A 21,584-nucleotide genomic window follows, 5' to 3' on the forward strand; every position below is an offset into this window, starting at 1 on the left:
AACTACCAGGGCACCTGGGTGGCTCAGTAGTTGTGCATCTGCCTTTGGCTCAGGTCATGATCCCAGGGTTCTGGGATAAGTCCTGCATCGGACTCCCAACAGTGAGCCTGCTTCTCCCTCTGCCTGTGTCTCTGCCTCTCTCTGTGTCTGTCATGAATAAATACATCAAATCTTTTTAAAAATAAAAATAGAACTACTATATCATCCAGTAAATCCACTGCTGGGTTTTCACCTCCAAAATGAAAACATTTATTCCAAAAGATATATATATATATATATATATATATATATATATATATATATATAGAGAGAGAGAGAGAGAGAGAGAGAGAGAGAGAGAGAGAGGAGAGTCTCCCACAGCCGCCTCCCCCAAGCATGGCACAGGGCCTCGCCTCACTATGGCAGCACGGCACAGCACGTTTGACTTCAAACTCGGTGCCAAAGCTGATAGCGAGAACATTCTAAAAGGCCTCCAGTCCATTTTCCAGGAGCAAGGGATGATGGAGTCAGTGCACACTTGGCAAGACCATGGTTATCTAGTGACTTACATAAACAAAAATGGCAGCTTTGCCACTTTGAGAATTTACCCACATGGATTGGTGTTGTTGGATCTTCAGAGTTATTATGGTGATTTGCAAGGCTAAGAAGTTGACAGTCTTTTGAACAAAGTAGAAGAAAGAATGAAAGAATTGAGTCAGGACAGTACTGGGCAGGTGAATTGATTACCACCCATAGTTTGAGGAGGGACCATGACAGATACTGGCCCACTGCTGATGGTCTCCTGGTTGAGTAGGATATAGATGAAGTCGTGTATGATGAAGATTCACCTTATCAGAATATTAAAATTCTATACTCAAAGCAGTTTGGAAATATTCTCATCCTTAGTGGGGATGTTAATCTGGTGGAGAGAGGTTTGGCATATACCTAGGCCATCATGGGCAGTGGAAAAGAAGACTATGGTGGCAAAGATGTGCTGATTCTCAGGGGTGGAGATGGGGGCATATTATGTGAAACAGTCACACTGAAACAAAAGATGGTCACTATGGTAGAGATCGACCAAATGGTGATTGATGGATATAAGAAATACATGCAAAAAATATGTGGCGACGTCTTAGACAATCTTAAAGGAAACTACTATCAGGTTCTAATAGAAGACTGTATTCTAGTACTGAAGAGGAATGCCAAAGAAGGAAGTTTGATTATGTGATTAATGATTTGACAGCTGTTCCAATCTCCACATTTCCAGAAGATTCCACATGGGAGTTTCTCAGACTGCTTCTTTCTTTTTTTAATTGGAATTCAATTTGCCAACATATATCATAAGACCCAGTGCTCATCCCGTCAAGTGCCCCGCTCAGTGTCCGTCACCCAGTCACCCCCAACCCCCCAAACTTTCCACTACCCCTTGTTCATTTCCCAGAGTCTCAGACAGATTTTTGATCTCTCAATAAAAGTACTGAAACAAGGTAGGAAATATTTTACACAAGATAACTGTGTGAGTTTGACAGAAGCCTTGTTGCTCTATGAAGAACAGTTCGGCCGCCTGTATTGTCCTGTGGAATTCTCAAAGGAGATGGTCTGTGTTCCCTCGTACCTGGAATTATGGGTATTTTACACTGTTTGGAAGAAAGCTAAACCTTAGAGACCGATCTCTCCTAATCATGTGTGCTGCAAATAGCCTTCCTGACTTTCATATGCTATACATGACATTGAAATGAGTCAGGCAATTGATTGTGAATTCCTTCAAGTTTTCTTTTTTTAATTATTATTTTTAATTTAAACAAAGCAAATGGAAAGTGTATATTTTGATGCACTAGGGTGTTAAATATTTTTAAAGTCAGTTGAAGGATGATTAGACAGCACAGCAAAGGCTGCTAAATGCATTGAATCCCTAGAATGTGATTTTTGTTACTTTTCTGTGTGTGTGTGTGGGGGGGCTTTTTGTTTTTGTTTAGAATTTGGTGCTTATAAGAAAGAGTTAAGAAAAAATGAGGGATCCCTGGGTGGCGCAGCGGTTTAGCGCCTGCCTTTGGCCCAGGGTGCAATCCTGGAGACCCGGGATCGAATCCCACGTCGGGCTCCCAGTGCATGGAGCCTGCTTCTCACTCTGCCTATGTCTCTGCCTCTCTCTCTCTCTCTGTGTGTGTGACTCTCTCTCTCTGTGTGTATATCATAAATAAATAACAATTTAAAAAAAGATGGAGTTTTAAAAAAAAGGAAAGAAAAAATGAATAGCAATGCTTCAATTAAAATTATAAATGACAAACCTATATATATATATATATATATATATATATATATATATATATATATATATATATATTTCTTGTGGCATTTTTTACAATGACCAAATTATGGAAACAGCCCATTTATCCATGGTTAGATGATGGTGAAGGAAATGTGGTATATGTATATAGGCAATGGAATATTACTTAGCCATAAAATACAATGAAATCTTTCCATTTACAGCAATATGGATGCATGGATGGGTCTGGAGAGTATAGAGCTAAGTGAAACAAGTCAGTCAAAGAAGACAAATACCATAATTTCACCTATATGTGGAATTTAAGAAATAAAACAAATGAACAAACAATAAAAGATACCCCCAAAAATATTTTATTAAAGAACAATCTAATGGTTACCAGAGGGAATGTAGATAGGGGATGGTTGAAATAGGTGAAAGGATGAATCTAATATAATATTCTTTGTCAACTTTACTGGATTTTAAATTTTTAAAAATAAAAATGAAAAGGCCCTTTGTTCCTCATTATTACTTCCTTTGTTATAGATTAGATTGACCATATATACCTGTTTTTTTCCTGAGTTCTCTCTCGTATTCCATTAATCTCTCTCTCTCTCTCTGTCTCTCTCTCTGTCTCTCTCTCTCTCTGTGTGTGTGTGTGTGTGTGTGTGTGTGTGTGTGTGTGTGTGAAAGTAAGATATTTTGATTTCTACTGAATATATCAGTTCTATTAATTGTGGTGGATTCTTTAGGGTTTTAAATGAATGATAATATGCAATAATGAAATACTGACAGTTGTATTTCATGCCTACCAATCTGGATACCTTTTATTTCCCTTGTCTGATTGCTGTGGCTAAGACTTCTAGTACTATTGAATGAATGTTCTGCTAGCTTTGCATTTGTCATATATGGTCATTATTATGTTGAGGTATGCTCCCTCTAACCTTGTTGAGAATATTTATCATGAACTGATGTTATATTTGATCAAATGAATTTTCTGCATCTATTGAGATCATTATGATTTTTATCCTTCATTTCATCAATGGGGTGTATCAATCACATTTGTTGATGTGCAAAAACTGAACTATACTATGGCTTTTTCATTGGAATAAATAAAAATTCATACTAATTCATCCCTTTAATATATTGTTGGATTCTGTTTGCTAATATATCATTGGGGTTGTTGCATCTATGTTCATCAGAGATATTGACTTTTTTGCAGCATCTGTCTGATTTTGTATCAGTGTAATGCTGGCCTCAAATAATGAATTCATAAGTTTTCTTTCATCTTCAATATTTTGAATAGTTTCAGAAGAATTAAGGCTTCTTTAAACATTTAGTGATCACCAGTGAATTTTCTTATACTTCTTTCTGTTGAGATATATTTTCATCTTTCATTCAATTTTGTTACTAGAAATTTCTAAGCTCTTTTTTAAAAAATTATTATTGATTCAATTTTAGAAGTTTGTATGTTTCTAAGAATTTATTCATTATTTTCAGGTTGTCTAGTTTTTGGCATATAAATTCCATAGCATTCTCTTATCATTATTTGTAATTTATTTATTAAGTTTATTTATTTATTTTAAAGATTTTAAATATTTATTTGAGAAAGAGAAAAAGAGAAGAGCACAGATGGAGAGGGAGAGTCAGAGACCCTGATGTGAGATTTGATCCCAAGACCCTGAGATCATGATTTGAACTGAAGGCAGACACTTAACTGACTGAGCCATCCAGGCATCCCCATTTATTCATTTCTAGTTTATTAATTTTATATCACTTTTGATAAATCTGACTAAAGTTTTATTATTTTGTTCACTTTTAAAAAAACTAGCTCTTGATTGTATACTCAATCTTTTAAATTTTTAATACTCTATTTCATTTATTTCCACTCTAATTATAATTAATTATTTCATTGATTATAATAATTATTTCATTATTTCCACTAGGATTCGGTTTTGTTTGATTTTCTTTTCTCGTATATTTTTTTGTGTAAATTGTCTTATTTTTTCTTGAATTATGCCTGTTACCATAAACTTCCCTCATAATACTGCTTTTGTTTTACCTAAAATCGTTGCACCTTTCTGTTTAAATTTTTATTTGTATCCATGTATATTTATTTTAAATTTCATGTTTGACCCATTGCTTTTCTTTTTCTTTTTTTTTTGTATTTTATATGTTTTTTTTATTAATTTTTATTGGTGTTCAATTTACCAACATACAGAAAAACACCCAGTGCTCATCCCGTCAAGTGTCCACCTCAGTGCCCGTCACCCATTCCCCTCCAACACCCGCCCTCCATAGCATGCTGTTTAACCCCCATATGTTTTTTTTTTTTCAGTTTTTCCTTGTAATTGATTTCTAGTGTCATACTGTTGTGATCAGAAAAGATACTTGATATTAGCTCAATTCTCTTAAATTTAAAACTTGTCTTGTAGCTTTATATATGACCTATCCTAGAGAATGTTCCACAATTACCTGGAAAAATTGTGTTTTCCCCTGTTTTTGGATAGAATGTCCTGTATATATTTGTTCCATCCATTTGGTCTAATGTGTCATTCAGAGCCATTGTTTCATTGAGGAATTTCTGTCTGAATGATCTATTAATTGATATGAAAAGGGTGTTAAATTTTTCAATTATTATTGCATTATTGTCATTTTCTCTCTTTAGTCTGTTAATATTTGCTTTATGGATTTAGGTGCTGCTATATTAGGTACATAGATATTTACAAATGTTCATCTTTTCTGTTAGATTAGTCTCTTTATCATTATGTAATACTCTATCTTTTGCAAAAGAATTTGTTTAATATCTATTTTGTTAGATATAAATATTGTTACAATAGTTTTTTTTTTACCACTTCCATTTGCACAAATTATCTTTCCAACTGCTCACTTTCAGACTAAGTGTTTTTAGAGCAGAAATTATGTTTTTAATTGATTCAGTTACCCTATTGTCTTTTGATTGCAGCATTTAGTTCATTTACCTTTAGAGTAATTATTCTTTGGTAGGTGCTTATTGCTATTTTATAAATTGTTTTCTGAAAATTTCTGTAGTCCTTCTGAGTTCCTTTCCTCTTTCCTTTTTTTTTTCTCTTCCCTTGTGATTTGATGGCTTTCATTGATGTTATTCTTGGCTTACTTTGTTTGAATTTTTTGTGTTTCTACTTTAAAGTTTTGATTTTTAGTTACCATTGAGTTCATATATAACATGTAATGTCTAGAGCACTCTTTGTGCATTTGATATTTGATATTTGTTTAATTTTAAGCATATTATGGAAGCACTAAAGTTTTACTCCTTCCTCCATGTATTATGTGTAGGATGTAACATTTTACATCCTTTATTTTGCTCATACTTTAATTAATGTTATAGATATAATTGATTTTACTACTTTTGTATTTTATTTTTTAAGATTTTATTTATGTATTCATGAGAGACATAGAGAGAGGCAGACAGAAACATAGGTGGAGGGAGAATCAGGCTTCATGCAAGAAGCCCGATTTGGGACTTGATCCTGAGACTCCAGGATCACGCCCTGAGCCAAAATGCTCAGGCCACATGCTCAACCACAGAGCCACCCAGGTGTCCCTAACATCCAGGCATCCCTAGTTTTGCATTTTAAACATCATACTGGCATTATACTGATTATTCTATCACTTTTATGACTTGTATGCTTTTGCTCATGAATATTTTTCTTCTTACATTATTTTTTTTCTATGTATCAACTCTTCTTTCTGTTTAAAGAATCCCATTTACATTTCTTAGAATACAAGTTAGGTAGTGGTGGGCCCTTAATACTTGCTTGTTTAACTATCCACTGGAAAAAAAGACAGTCTCTTCAATAAATGGTGCTGGGAAAATTGGACATCCACATGCAGAAGAATGAAACTAGACCACTCTCTTGCACCATACACAAAGAGAAAATCAAAATAGATGAAAGATCTAAATGTGAGACAAGATTCCATCAAAATCCTAGAGGAGAACACAGGCAACACCCTTGTTGAACTTGGCTACAGTAACTTCTTGCAAGATTCATCCATGAAGGCAAGAGAAACAAAAGCAAAAATGAACTATTGGGACTTCATCAAGATAAGAAGCTTCTACACAGCAAAAGATACAGTCAACAAAACTAAAAGAAAACCTACAGAATATAAGATATTTGCAAATGATGTATCAGATAAAGGGCTAGATTCCAAGATCTATAAAGAACTTATTAAACTCAACAACAAAGAAACAAAGAATCCAATCATGAAATGGGCAAAAGACATGAACTGAAATCTCACAGAAGAAGACATAGACATGACCAACAAGCACATGAGAAAATGCTCCACAACACTTGACATCAGGGAAATACAAATCAAAACCACAATGAGATACCACCTCACACCAGTGAGAATGGGAAAAATTAACAAGGCAGGAAACCACAAATGTTGGAGAGGATGTGGAGAAAGGGGAACCCTCATGCACTGCTTGCTGGCCATGTATTTCCTGCTTTGTCAAATATTAGTTGACCATAGAGTTGAGGGTCCATTTCTGGATTCTTTATTCATTTTCCATTGATCTATGTGTCTGCTTTTGTGCCAGTACCACACTGTCTTGATGACCACAGCTTTGTAGTACAACCTGAAATCTGGCATTGTGATGCCCCAGGCTATGGTTTTCTTTTTTAATATTTGAATGGCTATTCAGGGTCTTTTCTGATTCCATAGAAATCTTAAGATGATTTGTTCCAACTCTCTGAAGAAAGTCCATGGTACTTTGATAGTTAATGCATTAAGTGTATATATTGCCCTGGGTAACACTGACATTTTCACCATATTCTTCCAATCCATGAGCATGGAATATCTTTCCATCTCTTTGTGTCTTCCTCAATTTCTTTCAGAAGTTTTCTGCAGTTTTTAGGGTATAGTTATGCTACCTGTTTGGTTAGGTTTATTCCTTGGTGTCTTATGCTTCTGGGTGCAATTGTAAATGGGATTGACTCCTTAATTTTTCTTTCTTCAGTCTCAATCTTAGTGAATAGAAATGCCACTCTTTTCTGGGCATTGATTTTGTACCCTGCCACACTGCCGAATTGCTCTATGAGTTCTAGCAACTTTGGGTTGGAGTCTCTGGGTTTTCTACTTACAGTATCATGTCATCTGTAAAGAGGGAGAGTTAAATCACAAGAAGAAATTTGGAAGAAATTCAACCCTGGAGATTAAAGAGCATACTGCTAAAAGATGAAAGGTGTACCAGGAAATTAGAGAAGAAGTAAACAGATTCATGGGAACTAATGAGAATAATGATAAACAGTTTCAAATCTTTGGGATACATCAAAAGCAGTCCTGAGTGGGAAATATATCACAAAACAAGCATCCCTCAAAAACTGGAAAGAACTCAAATACAAAAGCTCACCTTGCACCCAAAGGGACTGGCTAAAGAATGGCAAATAAAACCTACACCCAGCAGAGGAAGAGAGTTAATAAAGATTTGAGTGGAACTCAAAGAAATAGAGACCAGAAGAACTGTAGAACAGATCACCAAAACCAGAAGTTGGTTCTTTGAACGAATTAATAAAATAGGTACACCATTAGCCAGCCTTATTAAAAACAAAAGAGAAAACACTCAAATTAATAAACGCACAAATGAAAAGGGAGAGATCATCACCAATACCAAGGAAATAAAAACAATTTTAAAAACTTATTATGAACTGCTATATGTTAATAAATTAGGGAATCTAGAAGAAATAATTGCAGTTCTGGAAAACCAGAAACTCTCAAAACTGGAACAAGAAGAATTAGAGAACCTGAGCATGCCAATAACCAGGAATGAAATTGAAGCACTCATCAAAAAACCTCCCAAGACACAAAAGTCCAGGGCCTGATGGCTTCCTAGGGGAATTCTATCAAATGTTTAAAGAAGAAACAATATCCATTCTACTAAAGCTGTTCCAAAAGAGAGAAAGGATGGAATACTTCCACACTCATTTTATGAAGCCAATATCACCTTAATTCCAAAACAAAGACTTCACCAAAAAGTAAAATTATAGACCAATATCCCTGATGAACACAGATGCAAAAATTCTCAACAAGACAATAGCCAACAGGATCTAACAGTACATTAAGTTTATTCACCATGACCAAGTGGGATTTATCCTGGGGATTCAAGGCTGGTTCCACACTCATAAAGCAATCAACGTGATAGATCAAATCAACAAGAGGTAAAACAAGAACCCTATGATCCTCTCAATAGATGCAGTGAAACAGTTGACAAATATTGTATCCATTTCTGATCCAACTCTTCAGAGTGTAGGGATATAGGGAACATTCCTCAGCATCTTAAAACCCATATATGAAAAGACCACAGCAAATATCCTTCTCAATGGGGAAACACTGGGAGCCTTTCCCCCAAGATCAATGCGACAGGGATGTCCACTCTCAGCACTGTTATTCAACATAGTACTGGAAGTCCTCGCCTCAGCAATCAGGCAACAAAACGAAATAAAAGCCTTTCAAAATGACAAAGTAGTAGGCAAATAACTGAATTTTTTAAAAAAATATTTCATATCTCTTAGTTAGAAGTTGTTCTGAGTTTATCCACTTTTTTCTTAAATCAAGTATTTTTAAAATATTAACTAAATTATTTGTCAAGCATATTGCTTATCTCTGTTTCATTTAACTCTTACTGTTATTTTGTCTTGTTCTTTCATTTGATATATAGTTCTCTGCTGCCTTAATTTGTCTCTCTGTTATTTCTATGCATAAAGAAGGTCATCTACATTATTAGTTCTTGAAAGTACTAGCTTTGGTAAAAGAGATCTTGTGGTTCTCTATAGTACAATTCCCCTGTTCATAAGAACTAAGCACTCTGCTCATGACCTCTGTGTGGGATGTATGTATTCTACTTTGGTTGAGCCATGCTTTGCTAGCTTCAATGACCTGCTTTGCCTGCTGTGGGCTCACTGAACAGGGTTTGTTCTCATGCTCCTCAGAGATACCTTTTCTGAAGCTCCTACACTGGAGGCAGAGCTCATGGTCAGCCCAAAATCTGCAATTAGCTTCTCTGCCACAGGTATGGGTACACAAAAGGTTAGAGCTTGCTCCTTGTGCAGCCAGGTAAGATCCTGTACTGCCAGAACTGCAAACACACTGGTGAGTGGGTTTATTTCCTTCCCCTCTCCCCCAGGAAAGGAGAAACTTTCAAGTGGTGCCAGTTTGGCCAGGGACACCTGTGGGGTGTGGCAGGGCAGGAACTGGTTGGAACAGATATCTGCCAAGGCAGTTAGTTTATATGGGGTGGGTCCATAGATAAATATGGGTTTAGGACACATGGTATCAGAAATAGAGATAGAAAGTGTTAGTTGTCTTTTACAAATGTCCAGCTGTGTAGGCTGGGGGCTGGGGGAGGGAAATAGAAATGGCCCTTTTGTTCCTGATTACATTCCTTCAGATCCCTGCTCCTCTACCACATGTTCTATGATTAAACAGTAAATTTATGTGTTATACTTCTTATGCTTTCTAACTGCTGCCTCTATGTTAGGTATCAGTCTGTTAGTTGGTATGTTGGCTTTTTAAGGGTAGGGACTTTGTTTCTTGGTTTTCTATCACCCGTAACTCTCTCAGAGTTAAGCCCACTAATTTTTTCAAAATCCTATAATTAAGCCTTGATGATTTTCAAAGGCAGACATTATGGGGTATCTTCTTCCTAATGTGGGTCTTCTGTGGCTGGTTTGCCTGGTGTTGGGCCTAATATTCTCACTTCTCCATATTTGTGATATTCTTTTTATTTGTGGTAAGTTGCACTGGAGTTTACTCCCAACCAGGTTACCAACCCTCCTATGATTTTGGTGTGGCCTTCTCTCTATAACTAGCTATTTGAGGTTATTTTGCTTGTCCATTTTCACAATTTGTTTCTGTAGTTGTAGTTGTTGCCCCCGTATGTCTGTGGAAGTGGTTGAAGTCAGCATCCTCTTACTCTATAATCTTTCCTACCTACCCTTAAAAAGCCAACATACCAACTAATAGACACCAGGCATAAAAGTGGCAAACATCACATCCATCAATGTCCTATTTGTCAGAAACTAGTTTTATGCCATGTCTTACTAAAAAAGAGGCTGGGAAATATTGCCTAGCTGTGATCTCAAGGAAAACAAAATGGGTGTGGTACACATTCAACTCTATGACTATGTATGATGTCTTGGTACCATGGAACTGATAACATAGTCACTAACCCTAACAGACTAGTAAAGGAACATAACATAACTCTTAAATAGAATCAGCTCCTAAAGGTACCATGTCAACAGGAACAAAGTACAATGAGAGGGAAATTACAATTGCTACATGTCTTTTTAAATATATAGTCAACAATCAGATTGTATTCCAACTAATTGATTCATTGCTCAACAAAAATACATTTAATTCTGTTTTCTCACTGTTTCCTACTCCTCGATTATGCCACCATATTATAAAAAGATATTTTTAAAAAGGTTTGTGTATACAGCATCCCAGTAATACTTTGTAATATCCATGATATATTTATCAACTGAGAAATTTGCAAATCTATTCTAATTAGAAACCAAATAATACCTATAATGTGATGGTGTAGAACAGTTACTTTCTTTAGCACATTAAATTCCAGTCTTTAATAAAAGGAACAAGGAGTAAGGAATGTTTATTTCCTGTGCTGCAGTTGCTCTTAAAGATTTACTATTCATGTTTATCAAGTCGAATATTACATATTTTGTGTATATAATGTGCAGGAACTGTGCTAGATGCTTGTGCTCAAAAGTTTCATAAAAGACATATTAATTAACACTTATTTTTTAATGTTAGGAGGTGCAGGCTTGTATGATAAAAAAAAATTAGAAAGGCAAGGAAGATTTCTGTGATGAAGTCTTACTTAAGTTAAAATTTGAAAGATGGGGAGAAGCCAAGTCAAGGGAGTAGGAAAGTACATTTCACATAAGGAAACTTACATGAGATTCTAAAAGTTGGAAAGGGGTTAGGGTAATTAATGACCCAATTTCTTATTTTAAGCTATAAGTAATAGAGAGTGATGGGATGTCAATTTCAAAAGTTTATTGCCTTGAATTATCCTGAAAGCAGAAACTGATACAATTATTTGTGAGGTGATCTCAGGCATAAGTGATGTAGTAGAGACAATGACATAGAGAAGTGAGACAAAGTAAACTAGGTTTTCAGATCAAGATTATTGCTGTGTGCAACTGGAGTTCTTTTTTGTAGGCATTCCCAAGAGCTTACAAATTTGTTTTATTTTCTACTTTTAATTTTTATCTTTTACATATTTTTTAAATTGGAGTTCAATTTGCCAACATATAGCATAACACCCAGTGCTCATCCCATCAAGTGCTCCCCTCAGGGCCCATACCCAGTCACCCCCACACCCCACACAACTCCCTTTACACCACCCCTTGTTTGTTTACTAGAGTTAGGAGTCTCTCGTGTTCTGTCTCCCTTTCTGATATTTCCCACTCATTTTTTCTCCTTTCCCCTTTAATCCGTTTCACAATTTTTTATATTCCCCAAATGAATGAGATCATATAATGTTTGTCCTTCTCCAATTGACTTATGTCATTCAGCATAATGCCCTCCAGTTCCATCCAAATCAAATCAAATGGTGGGTATTTATCATTTCTAATGGCTGAGTAATATTCCATTGTCTACATATACTATACCTTCTTTATCCATTTACTTTTCGATGGACACCAAGGCTTCTTCCACAGTTTGGCTATTGTGGACATTGCTGCTAGAAACACTGGGGTACAGGTGTCCCGGCATTTCACTGTATCAATAACTTTGGGGTAAATCCCCAACAGTGCAATTTCTGGGTCGTAGGGCAAATCTATTTTTACCTCTTTCAGGAACCTCCACACAGTTTTCCAGAGTGGCTGCACCAGTTCACATTCCCACCAACAGTGCAAGAGGGTTCAACTTCCTCCACAAACTCTCCAACATTTGTTGTCTCCTGCCTTGTTAATTTTACCATTCTCACTAGTGTGAGGTGGTATCTCATTGTGGTTTTGATTTATATTTCCCTGAGGGAAAGTGTTGCAGAGCATTTTATCATGTGCTTGTTGGCCATATCTATGTCTTCCTCTGGGAGATTTCTGTTCATGTCTTTTGCCCAATTCAGGATTGGATTGATTGCTTCTTTGCTGTTGACTTTAATAAGATCTTTATAGATCTTGGGTACTAGTCCTTTATCTGATACGTCATTTGCAAATATCTTCTCCCATTCTGTAGGTTGTCTTTTAGTTTTCTTCATTTTTTCTTTTGCTGTGCAAAGGCTTCTTATCTTAATGAAGTCCCAATAGTTCATTTTTGCTTTTGTTTCTCTTGCCTTCATGGATGTATCTTGCAAGAAGTTGCCGTGGTCAAGTTTAACAAGAGTGTTGCCTGTGTTCTCCTCTAGGATTTTGATGGAATCTTGTCTCACATTTAGATCTTTCATCCATTTTGAGTTTATCTTTGTGTATGGTGAAAGAGAGTGGTGCAGTTTCATTTTACTGCACGTGGATGTCCAATTTTCCCAGCACCATTTAATGAATGGTTTTTCCAGTGGAAAGTCTTTCCTTCTTTGTTGAATATTAGTAGACCATAAAGTTGAGGGTCCACTTCTGGATTCTCTATTCTGTTCCACTGATTCATGTGTCTGTTTTAGTGCCAGTACCACACTGTCTTGATGACCACAGCTTTGTAGTACATCCTGAAATCTGGCATTGTAATGCCCCCAGCTATGGTTTTCTTTTTTAATATTCCCTGGCTATTCAGAGAATCTTCTGATTCCACAAATATCTTAAGATAATTTGTTCCAACTCTCTGAAGAAAGTCCATGGTATTTTCAAAGGGATTGCATTAAATGTGTAAATTGCCTAGGGTAGCATTGACATTTTCACAATATTAATTCTGCCAATCCATGAGCATGTAATATTTTTCCATCTCTTTGTGTCTTCCTCAATTTCTTTCAGAAGTGTTCTGTAGATTTTAGGGTATAGATCCTTTACCTCTTTGGTTAGGTTTATTCCTAGGTATCTTATGCTTTTGGGTGTAATTGTAAATGGGACTAACTATTTAATTTCTCTTTCTTCAGTCTCATTGTTAGTGTATAGAAATGCCACCTACTTCTGGGCATTGATTTTGTACCCTGCCACAGTGCCAAACTGCTGTATGAGTTCTAGCAATCTTGGGGTGGAGTCTTTTGGGTTTTCAAGGTACAGTATCATGTCATCTGCAAAGAGGGAGAGTTTGACTTCTTCTTTGCAAATTTGAGTGCCCTTTATTTCTTTTTGCTGCCTGAATACTGAGGCTAAGACTTCTAGTACTATGTTGAATATCAGTGGTGAGAGTGGACATCCCTGTCTTGTTCCTGATCTTAGGGGAAAGGCTCCCAGTGTTTCCCCAGTGAGAATGATATTTGCTGTGGGCTTTTGTAGATGGCTTTTAAGATGCTGAGGAATGTTCCGTCTATCCTTGCACTCTGAAGTGTTTTGATCAGGAATGGATGCTGTATTTTCTCAAATCCTTTCTCTACATCAATTGAGAGGATCACATGATTCATGTTTTTACTCTTCCTGATATGACCAATCCCACTGAATGCTTTATGAGAGTTGAACCAGCCTTGCATCCCAGGGATAAATCCCACTTGCTCATGGTGAATAATCTTCTAAATGTATCGTTGCATTCTATTGGCTAAAATTTGTTGAGAATTTTTGCATCCATGTTCTTCAGGGATATTGGTCTATAATTTTCCTTTTTGGTGGGGTCTTTGTCTGGTTTTGGAATTAAGGTGATGCTGGCCTCATAGAATGAGGTTGGATGTGTTCCATCTCTTTCTATCTTTCTGAAAAGCTTTAGTAGAATAGGTAATGGTTTCTTCTTGAAATGTTTGATAGAATTCCCCAGGGAAGCCATCTCCCTGGATTTTTGTGTCTTGGGAGGTTGTTGATGACTGCTTCAATTTCCTCCCTGGTTATTGGCCTGTTCAGGTTTTCTATTTCTTCCAGTTCCAGTTTTGGTAGTATGTGGTTTTCCAGAAATGCATCCAATTCTTCTCGTTGCCTAACTTATTGGCATATAGCTGTTCATAATATGTTTTTAAAATAGTTTGTATTTCCTTGGTGTTGGTAGTGATCTCTCCTTTCTCATTCATGATTTTATTAATTTGAGTCTTCTCTCTCTTCTTTTTATAAGGTTGGCTAATGGTTTGTATATCTTATTAATTCTTTCAAAGAACCAACTCCTGGTTTTGTTGATCTGTTCCACAGTTCTTCTGGTCTTCATTTCATTGAGTTCTGCTTGAATCTTTATTAGTTTTCTTCTTCTGGGTGTAGGATATATTAGCTTTTTTTCTCTAGCTCCTTTACGTGTAAGGTTAGCTTTTGTATTTGAGTTCTTTCCAATTTTTGGATGGATGCTTGTATTGTGATGTATTTCCCACTCAGGACTGCTTTTGCTGTATCCCAAGGCTTTTGAACGGTTGTCTCTTCAGTCTCTTTAGTTTCCATGAATCTTTTTAATTAGTCTCTAATTTCTTGGTTGACCCTTTAATCTTTTAGCAGTGTGTTCCATAACATCCACATGATTGAAATCCTTCCAAGCTTCTTGTTGTGATTTAGTTCTAATTTCAAGGAATTATGGTCCGAGGATACACAGGCATTATGGATACAAGGCATTATGGTCCGAGGATCCCAATCTTTTGGTATCGGTTCAGACCTGATTTGTGACCCAGAATGTGGTCTATTCTGGAGAAAGTTCTATGTGCACTTGAGAAGAATGTGTATTCAGTTGTGTTTGGACGTAAAGTTCCGTAGATATCTGTGAAATCTATCTGGTCCAGTGTAACATTTAAAGCTCTTGTTTCTTTGGAGATGTTCTGCTTAAAAGACCTATAGAGTGTAGAAAGTGCTAGATTGAAGTAACCCAGTATAAGTGTATTATTATCTAAGTATGTCTTGTATTTAGTTATTAATTGATTGATGTATTTTACAGCTCCCACATTTGGAGCATATATATTGAGGATTGTTAAGTCCTCTTGTTGGGTAGATGCTTTATGTATGATATACTGTCCCTCTTCATCTCTCACTACAGTCTTCGGGATAAAATTTAGTTTATGTGATATAAGGATGGCTACCCCTGCTTTCTTTTGAGGACCATTTGAATGGTACATGGTTCTCCAACCTTTTATTTTCAGGCTGTAGGTGTCCTTATGTCTAAAATGAGTCTCTTGTAGACAGCAAATAGATGTGTCTTGCTTTTTTATCCAGTGAAACCCTGTGCCTTTCGATGGGGTCATGAAGCCCATTCACATTCAGAGATACTATTGAAAGATATGAGTTTAGTGTCATCATGATACCTATTCAGTTCCTGTTTCTGTGGATTGTTCCATTGGACTTCTTCTTAAAGGGGAATTTTAAGAGTCCCCCTTAAAATTTCTTGCAGCGCTGGTTTGTTGATTACATATTCTTTCAGTTCCTGCCTGTTGGATGCTCTTTATCCCTCCTTCCTTTCTGAATGAGAGCCTTGCTGGATAAAGTATTCTTGGTTGCATGTTCTTCTCATTTAGGACCCTGAATATATCCTGCCAGCCCTTTCTGGCCTGCCAGGTCTCTGTGGAGAGGTCTGCTCTTAACCTGATATTTCTCCCCATATAAGTTAGGGATCTCTTGTCTCTTGTTGCTCTAAGGATCTTCTCTTTATATTTGGAATTTGCAAGCTTCGCTACTAAATGTTGAGGTGTTGAGCGGTTTTTATTGATTTTAGGGGGCATCTCTCTATTTCCTGGATCTGAATGCCTGTTCCTCTTCCCAGATTAGGAAAGTTTTCAGCTATGATTTTTTTCGAATACATATTCAAGACCTCTGTCCCTTTTCGGCACCCTCAGGAACCCCAATTAAACGTAGGTTTTTCTTCCTCATGGTGTCACTTATTTCCCTTAATCTATCCTTATTATCTTTTAATTGTTTGTCTCTTTTTTCCTCAGTTTCCCTCTTTGCCATCAACTTGTCTTTTATGTCCCTCACTCGTTCTTCCACCTCATTAACCCTCATCTTAGGAACTCTAGTTTGGATTGCATCTAACTTAATTGATTTTTAATTTCTGCCTGATTAGATTTAAATTCTGCAGTCATGAAGTCACTTGAGTCCTTTATGCTTTTTCTAGAGCCACCAGTAACTTTATAATAGTGCTTCTGAATTGGCTTTCTGACATTGAATTGTAATCCAAATTTTGTAAATGTGTGGGAGAGAGGACTGTTTCTGATTCTTTCTTTTGAGGTGAGGTTTTCCTTCTAGTCATTTTGCTCAGTACGGAGTGGCCAAAAACAAGTTGTATTGGGAAAGGAGAAAAAGAGAGAAGATAAAGAAGGAAAGAAAAAGAAAAAAAAAGAAAAAAGGGAGAAAAAAAGAGAAAAAAAGAAAAAAGGAGAGTAGAAAAGAAAAAGAAAAGAAAAAAGGGGTGGGGGAAGCAAACAGAAATCAAAAACAAAAAAACAAGGGGGTATATCCTCTGATTCTGTATACTGTAAATCCTTCGACTTCCCCTGGAACTTTCCAGAGCTGCTTGGTCAATAATTTCTTTTTCCCCTGTACGTCTAGCTGGTCTTCTGGGGGAGGGGCCTGCTGTGCTGATTTTCAGGTGTTAGCACTTGGGGGAGCTGCTCAGCCCCCTGCCTGGTGCAGAGCTCAGTGAAAGATGTTTAACCTGTTTATCCTGTGAGGCCTCTGTGAGGCTCAATGCGGTTTCTTTACCCCGTGAGGCCCCAAGAGGAACAACCGCAGTGGCGGGGCCAGCTCTGCAGCCCTGGAGTCAGCTCCCGCAGTAACTCCAGGGCTCTCCGTCTACAGGGCCTGGAGGCTCTGGGGCGGGGCCGCTGATCTGCTCAGCTCGGGGCAGGAGCGTCCTCGCTGTCCTGGGCCCTCCCTGCCTCTGCCTGTCCTGGGGGTAGACCAGATCCTGGGCTGTGTCCACGGCACCCTGTGCTCTGGGGCCTGCGTGTTGGATTCGCGCTCCTGGCCGGGCAGCCCCTTCTGTGTGGGCCCTCTGCCGGAGCCGCCCCGGAACTGCTCCCATGGCCACCTAGCCCCATCCTGGCAGAGCCGGGCCGAGCTGCCCCCGAGCTGCTCCTGAGTCCAGCCAAGCGTGCTGCAGCCCTTTAGGGAGCTCAGCAGTGGGGTGTGGCACGCTCACCCTGGGGCGCAGGTGTCTGTTAATGTCCCTGGGCGCTTGGGAGCATCCCCGCCCTCCTGGGATTCTGTTCTAACTCCCTGAGAGGCCTTTCTGTCCAGGAAGATTGGTGAAGCTCCTGCCTCTCCCGGACGGGGCTCTCCTGTCCTGGGGACACTTGCCCTGGCCTTAGCCTGGCTCCTCGTGGGGCCCCTCCCCCTTGGATGCCTTTTGTTTCTTTCTTTTTCCCATCCTCCTACCTTGATAGAAGCATGAACTCTTCTCACTCTAGCATTCCAGCTGTTCTCTCTTTAAATCTCAGGCCAAATTCGTAGGTTTTCAGGATTATTTGAAGATAATCTAGGTAATTTGGTGGGGACAGGTGACTTGGGGACCCTACTCTTCCACTCTAATTCAATTATTTTTGACGATTCGTGCTCCCAGGTGGAATTTTCAAAATTGCAGCACAAGTCCTGACTACAATCCAACAAAGCCTAAGTTAGAGAATATGAAAAGCACAAATGACACAAGTGACAGAGTGATGGAAGGAGAAGGCAATCTTCTCTTTGGCTCCTGAACTCATATATTTCAGATAGTTTGTAATAATGCCATGTAACATCCCATGATATAGCATGTATTACATACCTATGCCACATCCTGGATGATAACATTCTAGCTTATTGCTATTAAGCTAGTGTCTTAGATACAACTTTAACAAGCACTTCAATTTTTGTCTAAGTTGGTAATTTAGTGAGCTCTTAGACTCAACTCCTCCATGGCACACCGAGCCTATACCTACATAAAAAGAAATTTATCCTGAAGAAGAATTGAGGGATGACTGAACAGATTCTTCACAACAAAAGCTACAGTACATAATAGAGGAGATTTGGAGACATAGCAACAATTGTAAATCCCACACTGATGCTGGAAACTAGATGGTACTAAAAGACTGAGTGCATATTTGTCTGTTGTGGGACACAAAAAATCCATGGTTTAAAGGGGTAACATTTTTTTGGAGTATATTTATACCATTTTCTACAGTGACTGTACCAATTTACACTCCCAACAACAATGCACAAAGGTTTCTTTTTCTCCACTTCATTGTCAACACTTGTTATTTGTTGTGTTTTAAATTTTGCCATTTTAATAGGTGTAAGGTGATAGCTTAGTGTGGTTTTGATAATAATCCACTATTGGATATTTACCAAAAGAAAATAAAAATAATGATTCAAAAGGATGCATATACTCTTACGTTAATTGCAGCATTATTTATAATAGGTAAGATATGGAAGCAACCTAAGTGTCCATCAAAAAATTAATGGGTAAGAAAGAGAAGATATATATAATTAGATATATATAATCAGATATAACCAGTTCTGGAAATAAACACTGGTCCTCGGACCAGTGCTAAGTATCTTACTCCTTGTTGCTTTTATTTAAGACTGGCATTTCTGATATATGTGTGTGTGTATATATATATATATATATATATATATATATATATATATATATATACATATCAATAAAAAAAGAAATGAGGATAATTTCAGAGTCTTAGGACAAGATCAAACATATTAACATTTGCATTATATGGCCTCAGACAAATAGAAGAGAAAGGGGCAGAAGAGTTATATTAATAAATAAGAGCTGAGATATATCTTAACCTGAAGGAAACAGACATTCCAGTCCAGTTCAGAGAGTCACATATAAGATGAAACTAGAAGTCCATATTGAGACACATGGAAATGAAAATTTCAGAGATTAAAGTTTAAAAAAGAATTTTAAGAGCACCAGGAAAGAAGCAACTAATTATATACAAAGGAAATCCCTCCCATCAAGCTGTATCAGCAGAAATTTTGTAGTCCAGAAGAGATAAGTTTGAGATACTTGAAGTCTTTGGGAGAAATACAAAGCAAAACTAAACAAAAACAAAACCAACCAACCAAACAAAAACCTCTACAACCAATAGTACTCTACATAACAAGGTTATCATTCAAAATTGAAAGAGATAAAGTGTTTCTTAGACAAACAAAAGGTAAAGAAATTTATCACCACTAAATTATTCTTATGAAAAAGTGTTAAGAAGACTTCTATGTTTTTAAGTACATAGCATTTTATTTATGCTTCCACATGCAAATTTGTTGTTGTTGTTGTGTTTTGTTTTTATCAAGGTTTGATTTAAATTCAAATTAGTTAATGTATAGTGTAGTATAAGTTTAAGAGGATAGAATTTAGTGATTCCTCAAGTGCATACTAAACTCAGTGCTAAGTACAAGTGCTTTCTTTGATGTCCATCACCCATTTGCCCCATCCCTCCACCCACCTTGTCTCAAGCAACCCTCAGTTGTTCCCTGTAGTGAAGAGTCACTTATGATTTGCCTATCTATTTTTATCTTATTTTTCCTTTCTTTCCTCTATGTTCCTGTTTTGTTCCTTCAGTTCCACATATGAGTGAAACCCTATGGTAAATGTGCTTCTCTGACATATTTCACTTAACATAATACCCTCTACTTCCATTCATGTCATGAAAATTGGCAAGGTTTTCTTTTTTCTTTTCTCTTTTCTTCTCTTTTCTTTTCTTTTCTTTTTTTCTTTCCTTTTTATTCCTGTGTGTGTGTGTGTCTCTCTGTGTGTGTGTGTGTGCACGCCTGAACATCTTCTTTAACCATCTTTAACCATCCATTAGTTGATGAACAGCTGAGCTCTTTCCATATATTGGCTATGTGGAGAGTGCTGCTGCAAACATAAGGGTGCATGTTCCCTTTTGAATCACTATTTTTATATCCTTTGGATAAATGCCTACTAGTTTGATTGCTGGGTCCTAGGGTAATTCTATTTTTAATTATTGAAGAACCTTCATACTCTTCTGTAGAGTGGCTGCACCAGCTCTCATTTCCACCAATATTGTAAGAGGCTTCCTCTTTCTCAACATCCTCACCAAAATCTGTTGTTTCCCAAGTTAATTTTAGCTGTTCTTACTGGTATGAGGTGATATCTCATTTTGGTTTTGATCAGTATTTCCCTGCTGATGAGTGATGTGGTGCATTTTTTCATGTGTTTGCTAGCCATTTGTATGTCTGCTTTTGAGAAATGACTATTTGTGTCTTCTGCCCATTTCCTTTTTTGTTTCATTTTTTTAAAAAAGATTTTATTTATTCCTTCATGAGAGACACACACACACAGAGGTGGGGACACAGGCAGAGGGAGAAGCAGGCTCCATGCAGGGAGCCCGATGTGGGACTCAATCCTGGGATTCCGGGATCATGCCCTGAGCCAAAGGCAGACACTCAACTGCTGAGCTACCCAAGCATCCCTCTTCTGCCTGTTTCTTGGTTATTTTTGTTTGTTTGTTTGCTTGTTTGTTTGTGTTTTTGGGTGCTGAGGTTGATAAGTTCTTTATCGATTTTTGGATACTAGTCCTTTAGTTGACTGATATGTCATTAGTAAATTTTTTCTCTCATTCTGTAGATTACCTTTTAGCTTTATTGATTTTTTTAACTTTGCCGTGCAGAAGATTTTTTCTTGATGAAGTCCCAATAGTTAATTTTTGCTTTTGTTTCATCTGCCTCCTGGACATGTGTCTAGTAAGAAGTTGCTGTGGCTGAAGTCAGAGAGGTGGCTGCATATGTTCTTCTCTAGGATTTTGATGAATTCCTCTCTCACACATAGGTCTTTCATCCATTTTCAATTTATCTTTGTGTGTGTTGTAAGATGGTCCAGTTTCATTCTTCTTCATGTGGCTGTCCAATATTCCAACACCATATATTGAAAAGACTGTCCTTTTTCAAGTGAATATTCTCTCCTGCTTTGTCAAAAATTAGTTGACCACAGAAGTGAGGGTCCATTTCTCCATTCTGTTCCACTGGTCTATATGTTTGGTTTTGTGCCAGTAGCACACCGTCTTGATGATCACAGGTTTGTAATACAGCTTGAAGTCAGGCATTGTGATACCCCCAGCTTCGGTTTTCTTTTTCAACATTCTGCTGGCTATTCCAGGTCTTTTCTTGTTTCATGCAAATTACCTCCTAATTTTGTTTATCTCTTGTATTTTTTAAAACTTCTATATCATTTACTTCTACTGTAATCTTTAATATTTCCTTACTTCTGTTGCATTTAGGCTTTACTGAGTGTTCCTTTTCAATCTTCTTTAGGTGTAAGGTTAGTTTTGTATTTGTGACTTTTCTGG

At 37.2% G+C, this 21,584-nt stretch overlaps 1 pseudogene; it reads left to right on the top strand.

Annotated features, from left to right (window-relative positions):
• The first annotated feature begins 398 nt into the window (after positions 1 to 398).
• Positions 399 to 1,642, top strand: LOC121474996 (annotated as a pseudogene).
• Positions 1,643 to 21,584: the final 19,942 nt, after the last annotated feature.

This window comes from Vulpes lagopus, chromosome 13 (assembly GCF_018345385.1).
Source record: "Vulpes lagopus strain Blue_001 chromosome 13, ASM1834538v1, whole genome shotgun sequence".
NCBI classification, from domain to species: Eukaryota; Metazoa; Chordata; class Mammalia; order Carnivora; family Canidae; genus Vulpes; species Vulpes lagopus.